This window comes from Tachyglossus aculeatus, chromosome 26, assembly GCF_015852505.1.
Source record: "Tachyglossus aculeatus isolate mTacAcu1 chromosome 26, mTacAcu1.pri, whole genome shotgun sequence".
Lineage (NCBI taxonomy): Eukaryota > Metazoa > Chordata > Mammalia > Monotremata > Tachyglossidae > Tachyglossus > Tachyglossus aculeatus.
Window position 1 is genome coordinate 14,270,518 of NC_052091.1, and position 25,784 is coordinate 14,296,301.

General features: G+C 48.4%; 1 protein-coding gene and 1 non-coding gene across 2 annotated transcripts in view; one reads left to right on the forward strand and one right to left on the reverse strand.

The window, feature by feature from the left end:
* LINGO1 (leucine rich repeat and Ig domain containing 1) overlaps nt 1-25,784 on the reverse strand; it is a 157,711-nt gene that overhangs the window by 111,476 nt on the left and 20,451 nt on the right. The gene's annotated exons all lie outside the window — the stretch shown is intronic.
* Nucleotides 24,346-24,484, forward strand: LOC119946281. Its single transcript, XR_005456387.1, has one exon. It is a non-coding gene; the product is annotated as a small nucleolar RNA SNORA7 (small nucleolar RNA).

The window sequence follows — 25,784 nt, forward strand, 5'->3', positions numbered from 1 at the left end:
GCCACCAGCCTCTCCCCTCTCCAGTCCATATTTCATTCTGCTGCCCACATCATTTTCCTAAAGTGTCCTTCTGTGCTCATCACCCCAGTCCTCATAGACCAGTCCTCTCCACACCAAGAAAAAGCTTCTTGACCATTGACTTTAAGGCCCTCTATCATCTCCCACTACACACCAGCTCATACTCTCACAGTCTTCCTTTCTCTCAAACTCACCATCACACTACCACTTCTATTATATTGTGTTTTCCCTGGCACTTAGTACGGTGCTCAGCACACAGTAAGTGATCAATAAATACCACTGATTGATTGACTGATTAATCTCTTGCTCATTTCCTCCCTCTGCCTGGAATTCCCTTTTTTAAAAAATAGACACCAATGCTCAATTCTCCCCATCTTCAAAGCTTTCTGAAATCACATCTCCTCAAAGAGGCTTTCCCCAATTAATCTCTCCTCTCCTCACCTTGTATCCTCCAACTGCCACTTTAGGCCTTCACTATCAACCTCCAGGAGTAATTTCATGAAAGTTTTACATACCCTATTACTTAATCCCCAATTTATATACATATCCCACTTTCCTTCTTTCTCTTATCAGTGATTTCTCTTAGGATCTGTCTCTCCCAGTTCCAAGGGGTGGCGACTGGGTCTGCTAGTTCTATTGTTCTCTCCCAAGTGTTTAGTACAGTGCCTTGCCCACAGGAGTTGCTCAATAAATACTACTGATTGACTGATTGATGGACTTTCCTGACTTTCCCCCACCATCAACTTGCCTGACAACCAAGAAGAAACAGATTTTCTGCTGTCAAAATGCATTTTATTCTTTTGTTAACCTGACCTTATTCAGCCCATGATAAGGCCCCAGGACATCACAAGGATAACTTCATACACACACTCGCAAACATTCACACCCTCCTTTCTCCTGATCAATAGGGCAGAGAAGTGGAAATGGTATAATTCAATCTGTCAGGGCACAGTTGTTATTTACTGCGATGAAGAAGCCCTGCTCTCTGCTTACACCACCAGGCCTTCCCCCTCACTGCACCATGGGCTTGCCAAGGGGAAGGGCCAGGGCTCACTGGGGAAGGTGAGCTGATAGGGAGCAAGTTGGACCCTGCCAGCAGGAGCTCAGCTCCCAGTCCATAGCCCTGTTACCTCTGTTTTGGAAAGCCAAAGACAGCTGCTGCCACTTACTTACATGGGCACAAAAACCAGCTTCTCCAGCTTTTGCTGCCCTGGTCAATTCCAGGCCTTGGTGCAGAGGTCCCCCACAGTCCCCTCCATGCCACTGCCACATCTGTGGGACCACCAGCGAGGCCCCCTCCTCTCCAGGTGCACAACACCCCTGTGATAGGCCCAGACCCGAGCACGCCTAAAGAATATGGCCCTGGTGAGCTCTCTCTGAAAATGAGCACAGTGCAATGCACTCAGAAGGGGAGCAAAAAAGCAGGAGATGTGGGAATCAGCATTCCCCTCTTTCTCCCTCTGCCAGAGAAAACGGGGTCGGACAGGGGAGCCCTGAGGACCCCATCCTCCGCTCTGGGCCACTGCGGGGCTGTTCTTGAAACACTGATCATTTTAGGAACTCCTGCTAGAGAGTGAGTGCCCAGCCTGGGGGGCGGCAGGGCATCCAGGGAACGCAACAGCCGCTGGGAAAATCAGTTTCCATAGCCAATGAGTGCCTAAGAGGCTTTGGGGAGCTTTATCCTATGCCTTCAATTCCACTCCAGACACACAGCCTAGCCTGAAATTGCCTGCCTGGTGCTCCAGAGGAACCAAGGGAATTGGGAAGAAGGGGAGAAGGACCCGGAAAAGGGGGATGCTCCCACCCACCAGCTGGGGGGCTTGTCTGCCTGGAAATCTTAGAACATGATTGGGTCAAAGAGGTGGCCACAGACTGCATGTCCATTGTGTCTTCTAGAGCGTAGGCTCCCCAAAGGCAGGAATTGGGATCAACTCCTCTGCTGTCCTTTCCCAAGTGCTTGGGACAGTGTTTGGTGCACAGAGGTGTTTAGTAAATACCACTGTTGGATTGATTGGTTGACTCTGCTGTAGGTATGGAGGTTTTTAAAAATAAATGCAGTCAGAGAGGTGGGCCTGAGGAGGTGGGGGAGAGCACTCTAGGTCCCAAATTACAGTCTGTCCCTTTGATCTTAGAGGTCAGAGATTCCCACCCTGAAATTCCCGTGTGCCCCCACCAACATCCCTCCCTGCTGCTTTCTCCATCCCCACCTCATCTCTAATGTGCGTTAGCTTGAAAGGCATTTGACTCCAGAGACAAGAGTCCTCGCTTGGAGAATGTTAATGCCCAAATCAAACACGTATTCATTATTTAATCTACCTTCGCATCGGAACAAATACCTCTAATGATAATTGCTGAATCTCCAGTATTTATAGGAAAGGAGGCACACATCCGTGCCACCTCAGGCACGGAAAGGCGAGGAGCCCTTGTGACCTGCCTGCCTGCTGCCCCGCAGAGGGGGGGCTGGCCAGACTCCCAGTGGGCACCGAGATGCAGGGGACTGCCCCCCACTCCTCTCTCAGGCCGGCACCTGTGCCTTTGAACTGAGCAGGGGTCTCCAGACTGACTGCTCACTCCTCTCTGAATACCAGGTTCATTGGTTTCCATGGAAACAGGTTGGGGCTGGGCAGAGAAAGGACTTAAAGCTTCTCTAGGGCCAGGGGAGGGGTCGGGATACCCCTCCTCCCCTTTAGCAGGATCCAGGGTTGGGGGGGGGGCTCTAGGAAAGGACCTTGTGATCTCAGGGGACTCATAAACATTAGCTTGTTTCTACCCCAATGCTTTTTTTTTTATGGTATTTGTTAAGCGCTTACTATGTGCAGAGTACTGTACTAAGCACTGGGGTTGATACAAGTTAATCAGGTTGGGCACAGTCCCTGCCCCCCATGGAGCTCACATTCTTAATTCTCATTTTACAGACGAGATAACAGAGGCCCAGAGAAGTGAAATGACTTTCCCAAGGTCATACAGCAGACAGATGGCAGAGACGGAATTAGAACTCAGGTTTTCTGACCCCCAGGCTTGTGCTCTTTCCCTGAGGTCATGCTGCTTCTCTTAGTACAGTTCCTGGCACACAGCAAGTGCTTAACAAATACCACAGAAAAAAGGGGGTACACGCTCCTCCTGGGCTCCTCCATAGCCAAGATTCCAAGATGGGCCCCAGGGGAAGACCACTCACTGATACCTCTTATTCAGTCGTATTTATTGAGCGCTTACTGTGTGCAGAGCACTGTACTAAGCACTTGGGAAGTACAAGTTGGAGATAATTATGGTATTTGTTAAGCTCTCACTATGTGCCAGGCACTGTATTAAGTGCTGGGTGTCTCTTGGGTGGCTCTGCTCCTCACAGTTCACCCCAGAATGAATGCAGTCTTGTGCCCTCTCCTCATCAGTCAATCCATTGAGCAATCATATTTATGAAAAGCTTACCTACCTCAGACCCAGAACACTGCTCTGCTGGAACAAGACTAAATTGGAAACCCACAACCTAGAGAAACGGAGTAGCCTAGTGGAAAGAGTAAGGACCTGGGTTCTAATCGTGGCTGTGACAACTGTTCTGCTGTGTGCCTTTGGATAAGTCACTTCACTTCTCTGGGACTCAGTTTCCTCATCTGCAAAACGACACTCAATATCTGATCTCTCTCCTACATAGACTGGGAATCCCATGAGGGACGGGGACTGCTTCCAACTTGACTATCTTGTATCTACACCAGCGCTTAGTACAGGGACCAGATCATAGTAAGTGTTCAGCAAATATAAGTGCTTAGCAAATACCACACTTAGTGCTATTATTACTGGCTCCTTGCCCTGTCCCTCGCAAGAGGAAATATTGCCCTTGGTGAGATGGGGTGGAGGGTGGAGTAACTAGAAGGGTCCAAGCTCATTTCATTTCCCATCGGCATTTTCCCTGTGATGCCATCCTGCCCTGACCCCCAAAGTCCTGCTCAAGACTGTGGTCCCTGCCTGGGCAAGATGCTTGCTCATGCCGTCCTCTTCGTCTCTCTCCCTCCTTCCCTGCCTTCCCTCTTCCCTGCACCAATTCGCAGAGGAAGTCTTCCTCTGGCCGAAGGGGCAAATGCCAAGGAGCACTTCTCTTCCTAAGTGTCCATGTAAAAGTGAGTCTCTGCCTTGCCCATGTGGGATGGCAGGCTCTGCCCCTGTGACTCAGCCCCACTGTGCTATCCTGGGGCTTCCCCCTCAACTTATTCTCAGAAAACCCTGAGAGGGCACAGAGACACCAGAATCATCAGATCCCTCTGCTATCCACCCAGGAGGAAGGCGCTTGCAGCTTACTAGGCACAGAGAATTCCGGCGCATTCAGACATGAAAGGGGAAATGGACATGTGCATGCGCGTGCACAAACACACACGCACACACGCACACAGACAGTAGAAAACTGACAGATGTTTACTTTCCAGTATTGATTTCCAGGTCCGACTCGTTGGGAGGTTTATTGAGACGCAGCGCAGTCTCTGACAGTCCAGCTGCCCCGCAGGCAGGGCCCGAGAGGCTTCATCTCCTCACTCTTCTGGGGGTCGGGCTGCAGTGATGCCCTAACTGGGACCACAAAGCAGCCTTGGGGGGATCTATTCCTGAGGGTTAAGCACCTGGGGGATCAGGTTCTGGGACCAGGCACTGGGGGACCTCGACTTTGGAGAGGTGTAGGGGTCTTGACTCATGAAGGTTGGGGCTCTGCCCTTTAGGGGAAGGGCTGGGCCTGGAGGATGGGACTTGACGGGGAGAGAGGAGAGCAGGCTGGCAGTGAGTTTCTTTCAGGTCTAGATGGTAAACTCCCTGAGGGTGGGGATTGTGTTCAAAACTCTACTGTCCTCTCCCAAGGGCTTGGCATCATCATCATCATCATCAATCGTATTTATTGAGCACTTACTGTGTGCAGAGCACTGTACTAAGCGCTTGGGAAGTACAAGCTGGCAACATATAGAGACAGTCCCTACCCAACAGTGGGCTCACAGTCTAAAAGGGGGAGACAGAGAACAAAACCAAACATACTAACAAAATAAAATAAATAGAATAGATATGTACAAGTAAAATAAATAAATAAATAAATAGAGTAATAAATAGGTACAAACATATATACAGGTGCTGTGGGGAAGGGAAGGAGGTAAGATGGGGGGATGGAGAGGGGGACGAGGGGGAGAAGAAGGAAGGGGTTAGCAAGGGGTCATGCTTAGCACACAGTTAAGAGCTCAACAAATAGCACTGATTGATTGACCTACTGATTCCTCTCCTCCTCCCCATCCCCCCGCCCTACCACCTTCCCCTCCCCACAGTATATATGTTTGTACAGATTTATTATTCTATTTATTTTACTTGTACATATTTACTATTCTATTTATTTTGTTAAGGATGTGCATTTAGCTTTAATTCTATTTGTTCTGATGACTTGACACCTGTCTGCATGTTTTGTTTTGTTGTCTGTCTCCCCCTTCTAGACTGTGAGTCCGTTGTTGGGTAGGGACTGTCTCTATATGTTGCCAACGTCTACTTCCCAAGTGCTTAGTACAGTGCTCTCACACAGTAAGTGCTCAATAAATACGACTGAATGAATGAATGAATTAATTAATGGATCCTCCTTCTCTCAGCACCCCCAGACTCCCAAAGGAGGGTGGCTCTCTTGCAGTTGGTGGGACCCCACTGAGCCGCTGGGACTCGTGGGTTCATGACAAGCCATGTGGGACAGCTGGGCTGAGGTCCCTGGGGCCATGGCCCTCACTGGGGCTGAGCTCATCCTTGGCTCCTTGAGAGTAAGACAGGGGCAGGCCTGAGAGTGAGGGGAGGGAACAGCACTGGGCCAGTGGCAGAGCGACCAGAACCCCTGCAGTGTATTCATTCATTCATTCAATCGCATTTATTGAGCGCTTACTCTGTGCAGAGCACTGTACTAAGCGCTTGGGAAGTACAAGTTGGAAACATAAAGAGACGGTCCCTACCCAACAGCGGGCTCACAGTCTACAAGGGGGAGACAGACAACAAAACAAAGCATATTAACAAAATAAAGTAAATAGAATAAATACGTACAAATAAAATAGAGTAATAAATACGTACAAACATATATACATATATACAGGTGCTGTGGGGAGGGGCAGGGGGGGATGGGGAGGGGGAGGAGGGGGAGAGGAAGAAGGGGGCTCAGTAACCTCCCCAGCACTTAGAACAGTGCTTTGCACATTGTAAGCGCTTAATAAATGTCATTATTATTGACCACTGACCATTGGGGTTTCCCCGCGCAGGTTCGTATCCTGCCGACTACGTCTCTCCTTTCCCCTTCTAGACTGTGAGTCCACTGTTGGGTAGTGTACACATACATACATACATACACACACACACATACACACACAAACACACCACCCACCCGAAACCCGAGCTTCATTCCCACTCCCGGGAGGTGCTGTGAGGAGGATGAAGAAGGGAGGAGGTCACCCCCAACCCAACAGAGCATTGCTACTCCCTCCCCTGTGACCCCAGGTCTAGCCGGGCAGCCCACAGAAGGGCGGTTTCTAATGGCAACTTCGTGGAACTTCAGAAAGCACAGGGGTGAAGCGTGTCAGCGGTGCCCAGTTTGCTGGGGTTCTTGGGGGAGCCCTACAGTGGGGCAGTGGGCCAGAGATTCATTAGAAGAGCTCAGGTGACATCCTGCATCCTGCTCAGAGCTTGGCACATCAGGTATTGTCCAACCCCTTTCACCCTCTTCCACCCAGGAAGAAAAACTAGCCAAGAGGAAGGCGATCCTCAAAGCAAAAATGTCCAGTTGAGGAGGTCTGGGCCGGTGGACAAAAGGTTCACTCCGGCCTCCACAGGTCCCAGGAGACACACCTGCATGCAGAGGTCAGGAGCTGGGCTCAAATTCAGCCCATCTTCTCAGTCACACGTATGCAAACTGGGAGTCCCTTCCTCTCTCCCTCCCCTCACACACCCCTAAATGAAATAAAAATCATATCAGCCTCTAAGAGGCCTTGCTGCCTTCCTCTGGGTATGCACATGCGTGCACTCATACACACACACACATCCACACACGCACATTCACTGTATTTGGATATGTGTCCTACACCATGTGATAGGGTTTTATCCGAGGAAGGAGGTGGGGAGGAGGAGCAGGCTAGCAAACTGAGATCTCTGGGAAATGGAAAGGAAAATCCACCTCTAATCCCTTTGCTCTCATTGCCTTCTACTTCTCATGGCTAAAATATGCTGGGAGCAATGAAACCAGGAAGGCTGGTATCTGGAGCCTGGAAGGAGGCGGCCAAGCCAGGGGCTGGGCCTGCTGGGCTGGAGCTGCCTCCCCACAGGGCCAGCTGGGTGACTGTCCCAGGCCCCCCCTCAGGGTCTGGGGTGGGGTGGAGGCGGGGGTGTCAGGGCACCAACAGAGCTGCTCCCTGGGCTGGGTTTTTATCATCATGACTGGTCACCCCTGATAAACTGGGGGGGTGGGAAAGAGGGTAGAGCCCCTCCAGTTCCCCATCCCTGCCCCTCGGGGGGCGGGGGGGAGGGAAGGGGCAGAAACATTTCCAGAAGCTTCTCAGCTTGGCCATGTTGAAAGCGCACAGGCTTGGGAGTCAGAGGGCCTGTCTTCTAATCCCAGCTCTCCCACTTGCCACTGTGTGACCTCGGACAAGTCACTTTACTTCCCTGGGCCTCAGTTCCCTCTTCTGTAAAATGGGGATTCTATACCTGTTCTCCCTCCTACTTAAGACTGCTTGGCACAGAGACTGCATCTGGCCTAATTATCTTTTATCTACTGTAGTGCTTAGTAACAGCCTGACAAATATTATTATTACCATTAACCCTAAGGCTGAGAGGTCACAGTAGCTAAGTTATAAAGTCTTTGTCCACATCCTTGTTACCAGATCAAATTCCACTAAAAGCATTTCTAACCCCCAGACCCAAATAAGCCATCCTGCCTCTCCCACGGTATATGCCATCGTTTAATTCCAAATTTTTCTGACCCACAGCCTGACTACTTTTATTGCTGGCCTCTCTCCCTCCTTGAGCCAGTGTTGATTTGCCTGGAGTCCCCGGAACAACTTGACAGAGAATCCTGAAGAAAACAGCCAAGAGGCAGAGAGCCCACATGGGAAGGACCCGAGCCCAACATGGACAGAAAGCCATAATGGTGGCTAACATTTCATCTGTAGAGGCTTTCAAGAGGGACTGCATCTACCACCTCTGTTATTATTAATAATAATAATAATGATAGTAGTATTTGTTAAGTGCTAACTACATGCCAAGTCCTGTACTAAGAGCTGAGGTGATAGAAGCAAATAGAGTTGGACCCAATCCCTGTCCCACTTGGGCTTACAGTCTCAATCCCATTTTCAAGATGAGGGAACTGAGGCCCAGAGAAGTGCAGTGACTTGCCCAAGGTCACATAGCAGACAAGTGGCAGAGCCAGGATTAGAACCCATGACCTTCTGACTCTCAGGCCCGGGCTCTACCCACTATGTCAAACTGCTCCTCTACTGTTGTTCTGTTACATTGTACTCTGTCCATAGTTTACTGCTCTGCACACAGAAAGTGCTCAATAAATACCATTGGTAAATTGATTAAGCTTATTCATGGCATTCCCAGTGTGAGATTAGGAGAGGAAAGAGACACTCCCCATCTGCACCCGTACACACCTCCCCAGACCCGTTTTCAATTGGGGAAAGTGAGGCATGGAGAAATTAAGCAACTTCCTGCAGCCAGTCAGGGAAGGGCCCAGGAATCTCAACTCTGAGTGAATTCATTGTCTATCTCATCCCTGATGCCACTCCACCATCACAGGGAAAATGCAGGAAATTACTTTTTAGGCACATGATTGTTCTGTCACTGACTGTTGTGTCATGGATGCTGTCATTGTCTGACAAAATCAAACACACACACAAACACACACACATTCCAGTCTGACATGAGAAAGGTGGAATAAATAGCAGCTGTTCAACCAACGTCGCAGATCCCTTCACCCTGGCTGCCGAGGTTGGGCACACATGTGCCCAGATCCCCTCACTGGACCATGTATGCTCCTCAACCTCCAGTTCTCCGGGCAGTGGGGCACCGTCCACCAGCTTGTATCACCGGTACCCACATCTGCTGAATTGTCATGGTTACTAGGCATCAAATGAAAGTGAATCCTCCCTCCGACCCATCCCTGTAGTGGAGAGACCAAGGCAACTGCTGGATTTTCCCAAACTCCTTGTGGGCAGGGATTGCATCTACTAATTCTGGGGTACGTTCCCAAATGCCTAGTTCAGTGCCCTGCACAGAGTAAGTGCTCAGGAAATACAATTGATTGATTGATTGATTTTCTTGGAGATTTTGCTGCGAGGGGCAGATGCTCCCAGGGTCCATGAAAATGGGCAGTGATCCAGGGGCCCACAACTGAGTTTTAACCAGGTGCCAAAGTTTCCTTTTGTCTCCTAAGTCCCCATCCTGCTTCTAGAAGGCCCCAAGAATGAGGTCACTTAAACAACTGTGGTTTATTAGCTTGACCTGGGTCACAGAGTTGAATCTGGGGCAACAGAGAAATTAGAACTCAGGTCACCCAGGTCCAGAGACCACCCTTCCTGCTTCCCCCAGACCCCCACCTCTTAGTGCCAGGGTCAGGCCTGGCCCCTGCTCTCCCTCCATCCTAGCTGTGGATACAGCTGGGACCACTGAGCATCTTCAACTGGCCCATCAGACGTTCTGTTTGACGGCTGGCTCCGGGAGAATGAGATGAAGGCAGAACGCAGGGAAGGAGGTACAGAGGGGAGGGAGGTATTCGTCAAGCGCTTAAAAAGCAGCCATTCCTCAGTCAGGAACGCACTCCAATATTGAAGACAGAAAGAATTCATTCCCTGGTTATCATGACCACATATGAGGCATAAATGTAACCCGGGTATTCTTGTCCTTGGCAGCTTTAGGCTTTTCTCTTTGAGTTCCAGTCTCTAATCACTGCTTCATTGTTTTCTCCCACCTAGGATTCCTTTCCTTCCATTGTGGGGCCAAGAGCTGTCACCCTCATCACTCTCCCCTAGCCAAAATTAGGTCTAATCTATGTGGGCTAGAATGGAGACTAAAACATTTTTCTATTATTAATCTCGTACGGTTGGGTGTCAATTTGCTCAAGAACCTAATTGAATGATTTTTCCCTCTGAGCTCCCTTAGAAGACTGCTAGTGGCAAACACTGTATTTAAGATCACACAGAGCCTGTTCTGTAAGGGATCAAATGACCATTACAACCCACTGGTTTTCTTCAGGCCAAACTTTTTCATACCAAGGAGAGAAATTCTCTGACTTTCTAGTTTGGCCTGAGCTCGGAGGGGAAATTATGATGGCATTTATTGAGCACTTAAAAAGCAGTTATTCCTTGCTCAGAAATGCACTCCAATATTGGAGACAAAAAGAGTTCAATTCCTGGTTATCATGGGAATAAATACAATTGATTGATTGATTGATTTCCTCACTCCCTTCCAGACTTCCTTCCCTCGGCTCTGCCCTCATCTCGTTTTCCTGGAGCATCAAATAGCATGTCTGACTGGTCAGTTGAAGTTGCTCATGGACTCTCCTTGTGGACAGGGAACATGTTTCGGTCTTCTGCTGTACTCCTTGACTGCTTAGTGCAGTACATTGCAACCAGAAGGTACTCAATAAATGCCACTACTGTTACTGTGTCCCAACCTGGCATTTCACTACTCGGCAGGGAATCAATCAGTGGCTTTTATTGAGCACTTACTGTGAGCAGAACACTATACTAAGCATTTGCCAAATACAATACAACAGAATTGGTAGCCCGCCCTCAAGAAGTTTACTGTCTAAAGGGGGAGAGAGACAGTAAAATAGGTTAGGGATAGGGGAAATAGTGATAATAATAATAACAATAATTGTGGTTTTTGTTAAGCACTTTCTGTCTGCCAGGTACTGCACTAAGCACTGTGGTGGATACAAGCAAATCAGGTTGGACACAGTCCCTGTCCCACATGGGGCTCATAGTCGCAATCCCCATTTTACAGATGAGGTAGCTTAGGCACAGAGAATAATAATAATAAATAATAAATAACGATGGCATTTGTTAAGTGCTTACCATGTGCAAAGCACTGTTCTAAGCTCTGGGGGGATACAAGGTTGTCCACGTGGGGCTCACAGTCTTAATCCCTATTTTACAGGTGAGGTAACTGAGGCACAGAGAAGTTAAGTGACTTGCCCAAAGTCACACAGCAGACAAGTGGCGGAGTGGGATTTGAACCCATGACCTCTGACTCCCAAGACCAGGCTCTTTCCACTGAGACATGCTGCTTGAGAAGTGACTTTCCCCAGGTCCCACACCTGACAAGTAGTAGAGCAGAGATTAGAACTCACAATAATAATAATAATGATGGTTTTTGTTAAGCGCTTACTATGTGCCAACCACTCTACTAAATGCCAGGGTAGATACAAGCTAATCAGGTTGGACACAGTCCCTGTCCCACATAGAACTCACACTCTTAATCCCCATTTTTCATATGAGGTAACTGAGGCCCAGAGAAGTGAAGTGCCTTGCCCAAGGTCATACAGCAGACATGTGGTGAAGCTAGGATTAGAACCCATGACCAGGCCCGCACTCTATCCACTATGCCATACATACTGTGGGGCTGGGGTGAGTGTAAAAGTGCCATATGTGCTCAATAAACATTATTACTACTACTGCTGCTGCTACCATTACTACTGCTAATATTACTATTTCTACCATTAGACAGCCTTGTCATAATAATGAAATCCCAAAGCGTGTTGTGATCTTTCCACCCGAGTTTGGGTTCCACCTATTAAACAAAACGAGAGCTGAGAATGGAGGTGGGGAGGGAAGAAGGAAAAGGAAGATGAATGAAGTCTAAAGGGGTCATAATTCTATGCCAGTTTTAGCCCAAATCCACAGAGTCCAGCCTGGCCTTGGGCTCCCAGCTTCTCTGTCCAAATTGGTAGAAATCAGCCCAAGGGATCAAAAGTCATTAAGTCGGGACACACAGAGGCAGGGCAGAAGTAATTTAACAAGCCCGGCTTCCCCTCCCAAGAAGCCAGAGTAACAAACCCCACACTGGCCCAGCTCCTTCATCAAGGACAGGAAAAGCCAAGGGCAGGGAAAGAAAACCTGCCAACCTAGCAATTTGGGAGACTTCTCGGCTGCAATTTCTGCATACGGTGACAATCGGGAAAATACCTGGCTCTCGTTAAACAGCGTTAACTGCCCCAACCCTAACTGCCCCAACCCAAAGTTTTCTTCTACATCAGACACCAACTTGTACTTCAAAAGTGCTTAGTACAGTGCTCTGCACACAGTAAGCGCTCAATAAATGTGATTGAATTGAATGAATGTGGGGCTCGGTCATCTTGGAGAGATGCCCACGCCAAAGAGGAAGAGAAGCTGAGGAGTGGGGAGGGAGGCAGGAGTCTGGCCGTCCCTGCCCCCATCCCTCTCATAGAAATGGAATCTTCCAAGGCTACAGAAGACAGAGGACTCCTTTGTGGGTGCCATAAATGCCACTGATTGATCAACTGATTGCCTAGTGAGTCCTTCACCAGGTCCCTCTAGGGCCGGGCTGGGTTCCTCTGTTGGTGTCCTGTAGAAGTCATTCCTGAGACCCCGGAAGGCCAGGAGGATTCCTCTAGGGAGCAGAAGCCAGGAGAGCTTCCTGGGTTGGTTTCTAGGGCTGCCGTTGTTTTGGGAAAGATCTCAGTTTTGCGTTGGAAGGTTCCTAACTTCAACATCTGTCCGTGCTCCATGGGGGGAGGGCATCAGTTTTAAAGGAGTCAGCAAGGTTGTTAGAGAGAGAGAGACGTCATCACACTCATCTTCTCTTCGGTGGAATTTGTCAGCCATCTCTGCAGAAGACAGTGCAGGAATGGGTCTCATTCTTCAAGCTCCCCTCCACAGGAATGGGCCGTTGGGATCTGCTGAACTTCTGTGGCTTGGCTAGGGAGATTTCCTTTGTTTTGAAATAAGGACATCAGACCCTTATTTTCAGCTGGCTTCAAATGAGAGTCCTCCTGATCCAGGAAGCCATGGATTGCTACTGAGACGATGGAGTGATGCTGCGGGGGCAGAGAAGGACGTTGAGTCCATGATATCCTGGGGTCCCTGACTTTGAGCTCTGCTCCTGGGCTCTCCTCAGTGGACTGTCAGCTCCATGCAGGCAGGGAACAAGTGTCCTGATCCTGCTCCCAAGTTGACAGAGAGGCACACCAGGAAATGAAAAGCGCCAGAGTGGATGTTCCAAATTAACTGTTCCAAAGTGGATAGTGTGTTGTGTCCAGCACTGAGCCGGCAGTCAGGAGCTTACAATCTAACATATTCCCAGTCCACCATGGGCTTAAGTGGCAGCTTGGAATCTTTAAAAATAGGGGAGTTAATTGAGTTGGTTTGAGAGAGATCTTAATCAATCAATCGATCAATCAATCAATGGTATTTACTGAGTGCTTACTGTTTGCAGAGAACTGTACTAAGTGCTTTGGAAAGAACAAAAGAATAGAGTTGGTAGATCCGATCCCTTCCCACAAGGAGAATCAGAATCAATGGACCTGTACAGTGCTCTGCACACAGTAAGTGCTCAATAAATATGATTGATGATGATGAGTTCTAATACTGACTCTGCCCCTTGTCTGCTATGTGAGTTTGTGCAAGTAGAGAAGCAGCATGGCTCAGTGGAAAGAGCACGGGCTTTGGAGTCAGTGGTCATGGGTTCAAATCCCGACTCCACCAATTGTCAGCTGTATGGCTTTGGGCAAGTCACTTCACTTCTCTGTGCCTCAGTTACCACATCTGTAAAATGGGGATTGACTGTAAGCCCCCCTTGTAACCTCCCCAGTGCTTTGAACAGTGCTTTGCACATAGTAAGTGCTCAATAAATGCCACTATTATTATTGTCTCAACTTCTCTGTGCCTCAGCTACGTCACCTGTAAAATGGGAATTAAATCCTCCTGTGTCCTGGACTGAGCCCCAGGTGGGAAAGGGGCTGCCCTACCTGATTATCTTTTATCTACCCCAGGACTTAGAGTTACAAGCCCTTAACAAGTACCATTTAAAAAAATGCCAAGAAGAGGATTTTCCTCTTTTTAGTTCCAGGAATCAAAGGATCACCTTACAATCAAGACCTAAGGGCTTAGTTTTAATTAGCAGCGTTAAAGCAGGAGTACCACCATGCAGGTAATTGAAGCTCTTAGTGGTCACTTGACATCAGATCAGGGGTTGGAAACCCACGGCTCGGTAGCCGCACCTGGCTCTTCTTGGAACCAAAGAAGTCTCTTGAGTATAGACACACACCTGGAAGCTCGGTATCGTGAGGGTGATGCCATTAGCTTAGCCTCCACAGTACGAAGCTATGCAGGAGGCTGGGCAGGAAGTAGCTGGACCGCCCAGACCCTTGGAGCCCCAAACAGCTAAGGGGGAATAAAGATGATGGCTCCAGGCCTGATTAGAAAATAGAAAGAGCTCTGGTTTGCCTGCCCCTCATTTCCCCTTGGCACCATCTCCCCACAGGAAGCAGAATCAGCGTCAAGGCAGATCGGTCATGCCAGGCTGGGAAGGAGATGGGCCATCCCTTGGGTGGGCAACCACTGCACCTAAGACCAAGCCCACTGGGTCCTGGAGCAGCAGAGGGAAATGGCAGGGCTGGTGGCTGTGGTAGAGGGGTAGGGGGACTTAGAAAACAACCAGATGGAAGTGTCATCCTCTCCCTGTCTCCCCTTCTCCTTCCATATGCCCCCTCGTTAGCAGGAGTTTCTGGTGCTGACTCCCTTTCCCACAACTTCTTCTACCCATTAGACTGTCAGCTCCTTTGGGCAGGGACGACGCCTACCAACTGGACTGTAGTCTCGTAAGTGCTTAGTACAGTGTTCTGCTCACATTAAGTGCTCTACGAATACCAATGATTTGATAGCCTGATTCCTCTCCTCCTTTTCCTTCATTCTTTCTCTCTCCTGTCATATCTCCCCTCTTCTGTATGATGTCACACGTCGAGATGGTGGGCCATAAATTATAGCATTGATTCTTTGCCCACCAACTGCTCTAAGATTTCATTTTGACTAAGATTTCATTTTGACTGACTTCTGTCAAAAGTGTTGCTCAACTCCCCTACAGAAGAAAGAAATCTTGTAGTTAGGCCCCCAGGCCCTGTGCTAATTTTACAATCCCTTAGGCCCCCACCAAATTCATCCTGCTCCGACTACCTAACTTGATCCCTGAGTCTGAGGGATAATGGATCCGGTTTTCAGAGTTGGGTTCAGGAGGTAAGTGAGGCCAAATGTGGCCTTAGCGAGCCAGAGCCCAGGAGTTTCTCAGTGGGACTCTGCAAAGATGATGACCATCTCAAAGATGGCCTCCTCAAAGATGGCCACTGGTTGGGGGTCTCTCAAAGATGGTGGCTTCCTTGCCCATCTCCCTTTCCACAGATGGCCATCACATGGCTTTCCTCAAAGATGGTGACACGTGGAACATGGGAGGTGAGTCTCTTAGCTCCTCCTCAAGGACAGCTAAATGTCCAAAGCTAGACAAGTACTCAAGCGATCCTAAATTCAGGAAGGAATCTTAGACCTACCTTTTCCTCTTAAGGTGGCATGTACAAGATAGGGGGTAATGAGAGTTTGCAGCTAGGTGTATGTGTGCTTGGGGAAAACCTTTGGAATCGTGGGGTAGGGTGGGTGTGAGAATAACTGCATGTCAGGTCTTGTGTGTAAGAGTGGAGGTGTGTGGGGAAGGAGAAAGAATTCTTGTACCTCCCCAAGAGCTTAGAACAGCGCTCTTAAACACAGTAAGTGCTCAATAAATACCACTGATTGATTGATTGCTATGGCTAAAAGTGGGAGGAGGCGGAACAGAGACAGATGTGATGAAAGCAATGAAGAGTGTAGACTTCAACAGAAGGGATGCTTATGACTTTTCCAATCTCTGATGAGGTCAAATCTGAGACATTATTAATAAAATGAAGACATTGCTAATTTTCATTAAGAGAAAATAACAATATCAAGAAGCAGCATGGCCTAGTGTAAAGAGCATGGGGTTGGGAGTCAGCAGATCCTGGGTTCTAATCCCAGCTCGGCCTCTTGTCTGCCTTATGACCTTAGGCAAGTCACTTCCCTTATCTGTGCCTCAGTTACCTCCTCTGTAAAATGGGGATTAAGACTGTGGACCCCACATGGGACAGGGACTATGACCTACCTGCTTAGCTTGTAACTATCCCAGAGCTTAGAACAGTGCCTGGCACATAGTAAACGCTTAATAAATTTCATTTAAAGAAATCAAGATTAATGTGTTATGAGACCCAGAAACCATGGTGGGAAGGGGGTACTGCCAGGGTCCCCCAGTGGGGAGACAGACATTACAATAAATTATGGATAGGTCCATAAGTTCTGTGGGGCTGAGATGGGGTGAATAAAAGGTATAAATCCAAATAATGATAATAATGGCATTTATTAAGCTCTTACTATGTGCAAAGCAATGCAGAAGGGAGAAGGAGAAAGTGAAATGAGAGCTTAGTAAGGGAAGGCCTCTTGGAGGAGATGTGATTTCAATAAAACTTTGAAGGTGGGGTGCAGGATTGTCTTTCAGATATGAAGAATGAATGAAGGAGTTTCAAGCAGGAGGAGGGTGAGGGGTTGGCAAAGAGGTAGACAAGGCCAAGGTATGTGAGTAAGGTGGCACCCAGCACTTAGAACTATGCTTGGCACATAGTAAGGGCTTAACAAATACCATCATTATTTTATTATTAGAGGAGTGGGGTGTGCTGGCGGGTTTATAGTAGGAAATCAGCTAGGTAAGATAAGATTGTAAGCTTAATGTAGGCAGGGAATGTATCTGTTTATTGTTGTATTGTACTCTCCCAAGTGTTTAGTAAAGTGCTCTGTGCACAGTAAACTCTCAATAAATGAAAATGAATGAATAGGAAGGGGCAAAGTGATTGAGTGCTTTAAATGCTACTGCCATTACTACCATTACTTCTATGACTACTATAACTTACTAAAACTAAGGGAAGCAGCCTGGCCTAGGGAATAGAGCACAGGCTTGAGAGGGAAAAGGATCTAGGTTCTAATCCCCACTCTGCAACTTGTCTGCTGTGTGACCTTGGTCAAGTCACTTTATTTCTCAGTGCCTCAGTTATCTCATCTATAAAATGGGGACTAAGACTGTGAGTCCCATGTGGAACAGGGCCTTTGTCCAACGTGATTAGCTTTTATCTACCGAGTGCTTAGAACAGTACTTGACACATCCTCTCCTGCTGGGCTGGACAAGATCCGGACCCTGACTCTAGGAGACGTCCCTCATCTCCACTACTGGATTAGTTCCACGCTGGCCCCAGGCCCCTCAGAGATGCCCACGTTTACGGCAATGCCCGCCCTCAGTTCTTAGCCACCAGCCCCGCAGCTCCATTGCCTCTGAACCTAGCAAAGACACGTTGGGGGAAGTCAGTGGAGGGGGTAGAAAGCAAAGTCCCAGGCCCAGTGACCCACGCTGATCCAGCCCTCTTTAACAAGCAGCTGTCAGTTTAGATTTAGTCATTAGGGGAAAGTAAAAGAGGCTTCCAGAGACCACAGGACCTCTCCAACGACTTCACTGGCTGCCAGTCTCTGAAACATCAAGAAAGCATCCCCCTCTTTGCCCACTGGCTGCTCTGCTCCCCTGCCAACTCTTTCCCACTGACCCTCTTCATTCCCCCCACCTCACCTTCCTTGGCTCAGAGCACAGGCTTGCTCCTCCCTCCCGTCTCCAACATTTGCTGGCTCTTGGCCTCTCCCTTCCAGCTCCATCTGCCTCCCGGTCTCATCTCAGATTCTGCAAGAGGCTAATCCCTTGCATTCTCTCTTTGCCTCTCTTCCACCCTGCCAAGGTTCCCTCTCCCCTCCCCCTCGTTTTCCTCTCCCTCCTCCACCCCTCCCTCCATGTCCCCCTCCCCCCTCTCACACACACACCATGCCAGCATTGTCAGGGCTGACATGAATAAGCTCATTCAAAACAATAAGACTGTGGCCCGTGCCTCTGCAGTGATAGAATTGCTAATTGTTATGGCAATAGTTGGAAATATCAGTGATGAAAGTCAATATTATTGCCTCCTTTGTCCCGGTTTGTTTTATTTGGAGATGAAAAGAACACTCAGCCAGTCTCCCTGGAATGTGGCTTTGAGCTGCCTTGGGCCCTGTTGGCAATCCTCACTCAGCAAGGATCTCATCAGCCCCTAATTCACCTGCTCTCAATGAGGAATCCCCGACTTTTCCTCTCCTCCTGTCCCCATCCCCCCACTCCTTCCCTCTGCCCTGCCCCCTTCCCCTCCCCACAGCACTTGTGTACATTTGTACAGATTTATTACTCTATTTTATTAAGGATGTGAATATAGCTATAATTCTATTTATTCTGATGGTAGTGACACCTGTCTACTTGCTTTGTCTTGTTGTCTGTCTTCCCCTTCTTGACTGTGAGCCCGTTGTTGAGTAGGGACCGTCTCTATATGTTGCTGATTTGTACTTCCCAAGTGCTTAGTACAGTGCTCTGCACATAGTAAGTGCTCAATAAATACGATTGAATGAATGAATGAATGAGGATCCAAAGCCACTAGCTGTCCATTCACTCATGGAATGGGAGGCTGCCCTCAGCATCTTACCCTCTGGGCAAGAGGGTGGGTAGATGGGGGTGCAGAGTGGGGTCAGATGAGTGGAATAGGGTGTTCGGGGCCTAGGCCCCACCCTCAGCCCCACAGCACTTATGTACATGTCTATAAATTATATATTATAAATTACTTCTATTAATGTCCGTCCTCCCCCCAGGACTGTAAGCTCCTTTTTATGGTATTTAATAATAACAATAATGATGGCATTTATTAAATGCTTACTATGTGCAAAGCACTGTTCTAAGCGCTGGGGAGGTTACAAGGTGATCAGGTTGTCCCACGGGGGGCTCTCAGTCTTAATGCCCATTTTACAGATGAGGTAACTGAGGCCCAGAGAAGTGAAGTGACTTGCCCAAAGTCACACAGCTGACAATTGGTGGAGCCAGGATTTGAACCCAAGACCTCTGACTCCGAAGCCCATGCTCTTTCCACTAAGCCACACTGCTGCTTTTTGTACTTGCGCAAGACACTGTACTGAGTGCTGGGGGAAGTACAAGATAATCAAGTTGGATACAGTCCATGACCCATATGGGGCTCACACTCCTAATCCCCATTTTACAGATGAGGTAACTGAGGCATAGAGAAGTAACTTCTCTTAAGTGGCCTTAAGTAAGGCCACATAACAGACAAGTGGTTTACGCAGGATGGTAGTTGTAGTAGATGTTTTACTTTAGGTAGTAACTATAGGCAGATGTAGTAGATAGTGCTGAGATGGTAGACATGTGACTTTCTACAGCAAGCATCCAGCACTCCTCCCAGACTCCCCACATCCCTTGTAAACAGCCATAGCATTGTGAAGTGGAAAGAGCAACGGCCTGGGAGTTGGAGACCCTGGATTCTAATCCTGACTCTGTCATTTGTCTACTGCATGACTGTGGGCAAGTCACTTTACCTCTCGGTACCTCAGTTCTCTCAATCCCTATTCTCCTTCCTACTTACTCTTTGAGCTCCATGTGGGATCTGTATCTACCCCAGTACTTAGAACAGTGCTTGGCATGTAGGTGCTTAACAAATACCACTATTATTATTCTCTTTATCATCCTTCTTATTGTTTTATAAATTACTTATTTATGCTAATGTTTGTCTCTCCCTCTAGACTGTAAGCTCTTTGTTGGCAGAGAACACGTCTACCAAATCTGTTATATTGTACTCTCCCAAGACCTTAGTACAGTGCTCCTCGCACAGTATGCACTCAATAAATGATTGATTAATAATGATAATAATAAATGGGCTAGTGAGATGTAGATTCCATTACTTTTCTATTAGGTCAGCTGATCGATTCTGTTGGGGTCCCGGGCAGCTCCTCATTCATCTGCCCGCCACTAATGTTATAAACCCAAAACCCCCAATCACAAGAATGTGCACATGTGCACACACATGAAGGTGCACCTACAAGCACATGCACACACACACACATGCATAAACACACTTATACAGACATGCCCACAAATTACAATTTCAGAATCAAATCAGCTTTCTCGTAAGTGAAAACCTCTCCTCGTTAGCACGGAGAGACATACCCAAGATTCCTTTCCAGCACAACCCAATCCCGAGCTCTGAAAAAATTCTGGCAGGCATCATTATGATGTTTTTTTAGGAAAGAGCACAGGCACAGTTTGAATATTTCATGGAAGCTAATTTTTTAAAGCTTTTGAAAAACCTTTTTCCCCACCCTTTGCATATGTCAGTGTATAACTAAGCATAACATAGTGGAGCGGAAACCCAACAAAATAAATGGCTTCTCCATCACACCCTTTCCCATGTCGCCCGTCCCCAGCTACCCTTCTGATTTCTTTCCCATGGTTTAACATGAATGTGCCGCTCTGAGCAGCAGAGATTGGCTCTGTTCTCCAATGGAGGAGGAAGTATTGTCCAGATCATGGAAAATCAAGTGTCTGTTCCAGGGGTGGCAGCTTGGAGACTCCAACTCAGACACCAATCTGGGGCCTAGGCTCTCCAACACACCCAAAGACGAAGCTGCGGCTTGGTCTTAGGCTTGGATTCCCTCTGTTCAAAGCTCCTGTTGACAGATCCCAGAGCAGAGATGCGGGGGAGGCAGGACTTCTTGGAGGTGCCTTTCCAGGGATTGGTTCTACCCTCTATGATTTCACGTGGCACACAGGAGTGGAGAGGGAGTGGGTACCTGGAGACTACTGCTGTTTCCCTTCCCCACTCCCTGGAATGGCTTCTCCAAAGGCTCCTGGGAAATGCCCAGATTTTCTCTATGGAGCGGGGAGGTGCTGAGGAGGTAGTGTTGCCAGTTGTCTGGTTTCATACTGTAAAGTCCGCTTTTCAGCTGGCCTGGCTTTATGAGCCCGCTGTTGGGTAGGGACTGTCTGTATATGTTGCAAACTTGTACTTCCCAGGTGCTTAGTGCAGTGCTCTGCACACAGTAAGCTCTCAATAAATACGATTGAATGAATGAATGAAAGAATGAATATGGAACATGATTTTCTGGGTCTGGTTCTCCTTACTCTATGTCTCCTCTCCATGATCTGGACTGCCCCAATGCTTTCCACAACCCCTGCAGTTCATCCCATTGCCTTACATAGCCCCTGAGGCCTGCCCACAGCCTTCCATGGCCCCTCCAGCCACCCCGCCACCTTCCACGGCTCTTTGGGCCCACCCCTCCACGGTGGTCTCCAGCCTGCCTCGCCACCCTCCAGGGCCCCTACATTCTGCCCCGCCACCCTCGATAGCACCTCGGATGTGCCCCGCCACCTTCCACAGCCTCTTGCTGCAAGAGCTCTCAGCCGCTCACTCTCAGACAATCAGCTGCCTTGGCTGGCTGCCTGCCTATTACCATTTTGCCCGATTAATATTTATTTTTGCTAATGGGAGACAAAAAGCTGATCATATTAATGACTCAGGGTGGTCTACTAAGTGCCGGCGGATGGCAGGAGCCATGCAGGGCTCCTGACCCACATTCCAGTGAGAGAAAAGTGTTATCTTCCCTCCGAGAGGGATTCTCCCCAGGGGAGGCAATGGCGCAGAGAGAGTGTGCTCAGAGCAGGGACCAGGAGAGGCAAGAGGCAAATCTTCACCTTGGTGTCTTGATCTCAGGATTCATCTGAACAGAAACTAGCCCGGGAACCAACAACAAGATATGTTCTTCTAAGTCTCTGTCTGCTCCTCTCTTCCTTCACCCTTTCACTAGCTCCATGGCTCCCTCCTCTCTTGACATTGTGATCCCCTTGAGGAATGAACAAGTCGGTGCCTAATTTCCATCTGTGCACTCTTTTCCAGCGCTTATTACAGTACTCTGCCTACAGTAATCACTTAATAAATACTATTGGTACTACTACTACTACTACTACTACTACTACTACTACTACTACTACTACTACTACCTGATACCTGATACATTTACCTCCCCTCTCCACTCCTCAGACCTCCTGTCCTCCCTCCCCTCTGGCCAGCTTCTTCCCTACTTTCTCTCACCTGAAGAGAAGTCAAGTAGGAGAAGAGGGTTTTCCCAAATCTCAGGCTTCTGAGCCAAAGAGAGAGCATGAAGCCTGTGCTGGAGCCAGTCAGCCTGTCAAGTAAGGCCTGGGAGTTTTAGAGCACGGTCCTGGGAGTCAGAAGGTCATGAGTTCTAATCCCAGCTCTGCCACTTGTCTGCTGTGTGACCTTGGTCAAGTCCCTTCACTTATCTGGACCTCAGTTACCTCATCTGTAAAATGGGCATTGAGACTTTGAGCTCCATGTGGGACTGGGACCTTGCCCAACTGATTTGCTTGTCTCCACCCCAGTGCTTAGTACAGTGCCTGGCACATAGTAAGTGCCTAACAAATACATTATTGTTATTATTATTAGGGGTGCGGTTCGCCTCAGTCCAGAGCCTAGCTCTTCCCTAAGGTAAGCTCTTTCCTGCTTCACCTTCTTCTCCTCCTCCTCCTTCCCACAATCTCTTTATCCAGTTTCACTTTCTCCTTGCTCTTTTCTACTTTGTCCCTTTCTGCCTCTTCCAGCTCAATCAACTAGCCAAGAAAAACAAGAAGGTAGAGGTAGTCACCTAGGGAATTGGGCAAAATCCTGGCAATAAGCTCAATTTTCTTCTTGGCTTTGTCAGTAGAGACCTGGACTCCTTTTCCTCCTCCTTCTCCCCCTTCTCCTCCTCTTTCTCCTCTTGCTGCCTCCCCTCCAGTCTCCATTGTCTGGACTCACCTCCTCCCATCTCTACCAACTGCTCCAGTCCTGCGGCCTCTGCCTGGTGGATCTCACTGAGCTCTAGGTCTCCTCATCATTCAGCTTAAGGGTCGCGAGAGGGCAGGGGGAAAGGAGGGTGCTCTGACTGCTCGGCAACTCTGGTTGTCCACTGTTACACAAAGTGCTGACCTATGCCAGGGTGAGCAAAAACTGGACCCCAATTTTCCATAAATGAGTTCCCTCTCTCAAAATCCCTGGCTGGCTTCCCATGCATCATTCTTTTGTCCTCATCCTGACCCTAGGAAGTGGGTAAGGGGGCCCCCTCAGGCTGCTTTTCCAACAGCGAAAGGGAGAAAACCCCTTTGGGAGGATAACATAATAATAATAATAATTGTTAAGTGCTTACTATGTGCTATGTGCTGGAGTAGATACAAGATAATCAGATGAGACACAGTCCTTGTCCCACATGGGGCTTATAGTCTAAAGAGAAGGGAGAACAGTGATTGAATCCCCATTTTACAGGTGAGGAAACTGGGGCCCTAGAAAGTTCAGAGATTGGCTCAGTCCTGTGGTCTTTCCTTTAGGTCACACTGCTTCCGAGTCTTCTAGACACACTGCTGTTGGGTAGGGACCGTCTCCATATGTTGCCAACTTGTACTTCCCAAGTGCTTAGTACAGTGCTCTGCACACTGTAAGCGCTCAATACATATGATTGAATGAATGAATGAATGAGTAGTGAGTAAGTGTTGAAAGACAACTGATTAAGTATTGGGTTGTGGGGGGCATGCATGTAATGGGGTTGACATGTGGGTGGGCACCTCCCACTCAGCAGGGACACACACACTCCCTCCAATCATGCAAGACTTCTTCCAAAGATCAGGATGACTGTATACCTGTCTATGACTAGAGAGAGAGAGATAGCATGGGTGTGCATCATCATCATTATTATTACCTTTGTTAAGTGCTTATTATGTATCAACCATTGTTCTAAGTGCTGGTGTAGATACAAGTTAATCAGGTTGGACACAGTCCTTGCCCCACATGAGTCTCACAGTCTAAGTAGGAGGGAGAACAGGCACTGAATCCCTATTTTACAGATGAGGAAACTGAGTCACAGAGCAATGAAATGGCTGGCCCAAGAACACAGAGCAAGCAACTGGCAGATCCAGGATTAGAACCCCGGGCCTCTGACTTCCCAGACCCAGGCTATTTCCACTAAGCTGCTAATACTTTTATGAGTGTGTTTGCGTACATGTGTGTGCATGCGTGTGCACAGTCAGGGTAAGGGTCCACATGTGTTTGCCGGTGGTCAGTGGTTTCGTGTACATTAGGAGCCTCCTATCACGCAGGGGTGTCCAATGTTGGCCAGTGGGGCAATGTGAACTGCCCTGGGCCTGAGTTCCGGCTGCAGGGTCTTGGGTGGGACTCAGAAGGAAGGGGAGATCTATATGAGCCAGTTTGCCCAGGAAAGAGCCCTCCCACTTGGCCTCTAAAAATCCCAGACCTTCAGCTCTTGAGCCACAAGCAGTAAGTAGAGGCCCCGGAGTCCAGGGATAAAGCCAATTACTTCATCTAGTCCCCTCTCAGGGTCGCACCTGGAGAGTTTCCAGTACTCTACCAGTCTCGGCTACAGGAGGGAGAGTCAAGCAGAGGCATAACCATTCCATTCCTAGCTTGGGCAGTGGCTAGCGAGTGGAAGGCAAATCTGCTACAAGTCAAAACTCACCCGTGCTGGACAGCAGTGACATGGGAGAGAGTCAAGGGAGGAGACTCAAGTTTACTGAGAGGAAGGAGGCAATGGTAAGCCACTTCCATATTTTTACCGAGAAAACTCTGTGGATACACTACCAGAACAATTGCAGATGGAGAGCGTGGCGTTTTGGGAGAGATGTGTCCGTGGTGTTTTTATGGGTCAGAAACAACTCGATTGCATAAGACAAGAGGTCATCTACTACTACTATTCATTCAATTGTATTTTTTGAGTGCTTACTGTGTGCAGAGCACTGTACTAGGTGCTTGGGAAGTACAAGTTGCCAACATATAGAGACGGTCCCTACCTAACAATGGGTTCACAGTCTAGAAGGGGGAGACAGACAACTACTACTACTACTACTACTACTACTACTACTACTACTACTACTACTACTACTATGTTAAGCCTTATTAAGAACCCATATCCACCAAGAGGCCTTCCCCAATATAAGCCTCTTTCACCCGATTCCTTCTCCTTTCTGCATCATCTAAGCACTTGGATCTGTACTCTCTGGGCCCTAGGTATTCACTCCACCCTCAGCCCCACAACATATGTACATATCCATAATTTATTTATTTATCTCAATGTCTGTCTCCCTCTCAAGATTGCAAGCTTCTGGTATCATCCTCTTCCAAGTGCTTAGTATAGTGCTCTGCACAATTAAGTGCTCAATAAATACCATTGATTGTCATGTTTCTTTATGGTGAAAACATGCCCAGCTCCTTTAGCTCTCAACTAGAGAAAGGGCAAGCTGTGAGTGGTTCTACTATTTTTTGATTGGCTGAAGAACCTGTCTTTGTACCTGGGCAGGGGGGCAGGAGGCCAGTTTGGCCTGAGGATCCATTTCTGGCCCTGGATTGGCCCCGGAATCTGCTTGATTCTCAGCTGCTGCAGAGTGCTGACTGTGTGTGAGTGGGACAGCCCAGAGCTCCCAGCCCACCCGGCCTCGGGGGTCTCTGCCCTGAGACTCATAGCCCCTAGCCCTAACCCTCACATCTCCCCCTGCTGCGGCTTCTACTGCTGTTGCTATATTGGCAAAGCCCAACTGAGCCCTTATGCTCAGTTCCTTCTCTTACTTGCCATTTATTTTAATGTCTGTCTCCCCAGATAGACTGTAATTTCCTAAAGAGTGGAGATTGTGTCTGCTAACCCCATTATATTCTTCCAATCAGTACGGTGCTCTGCACAGGGTAAGCACTCAATAAATACTTTTGATCGAAACTAGTTGTCAATCAGGAAGTGGGGTTGAAGTCAGCAGTTGAT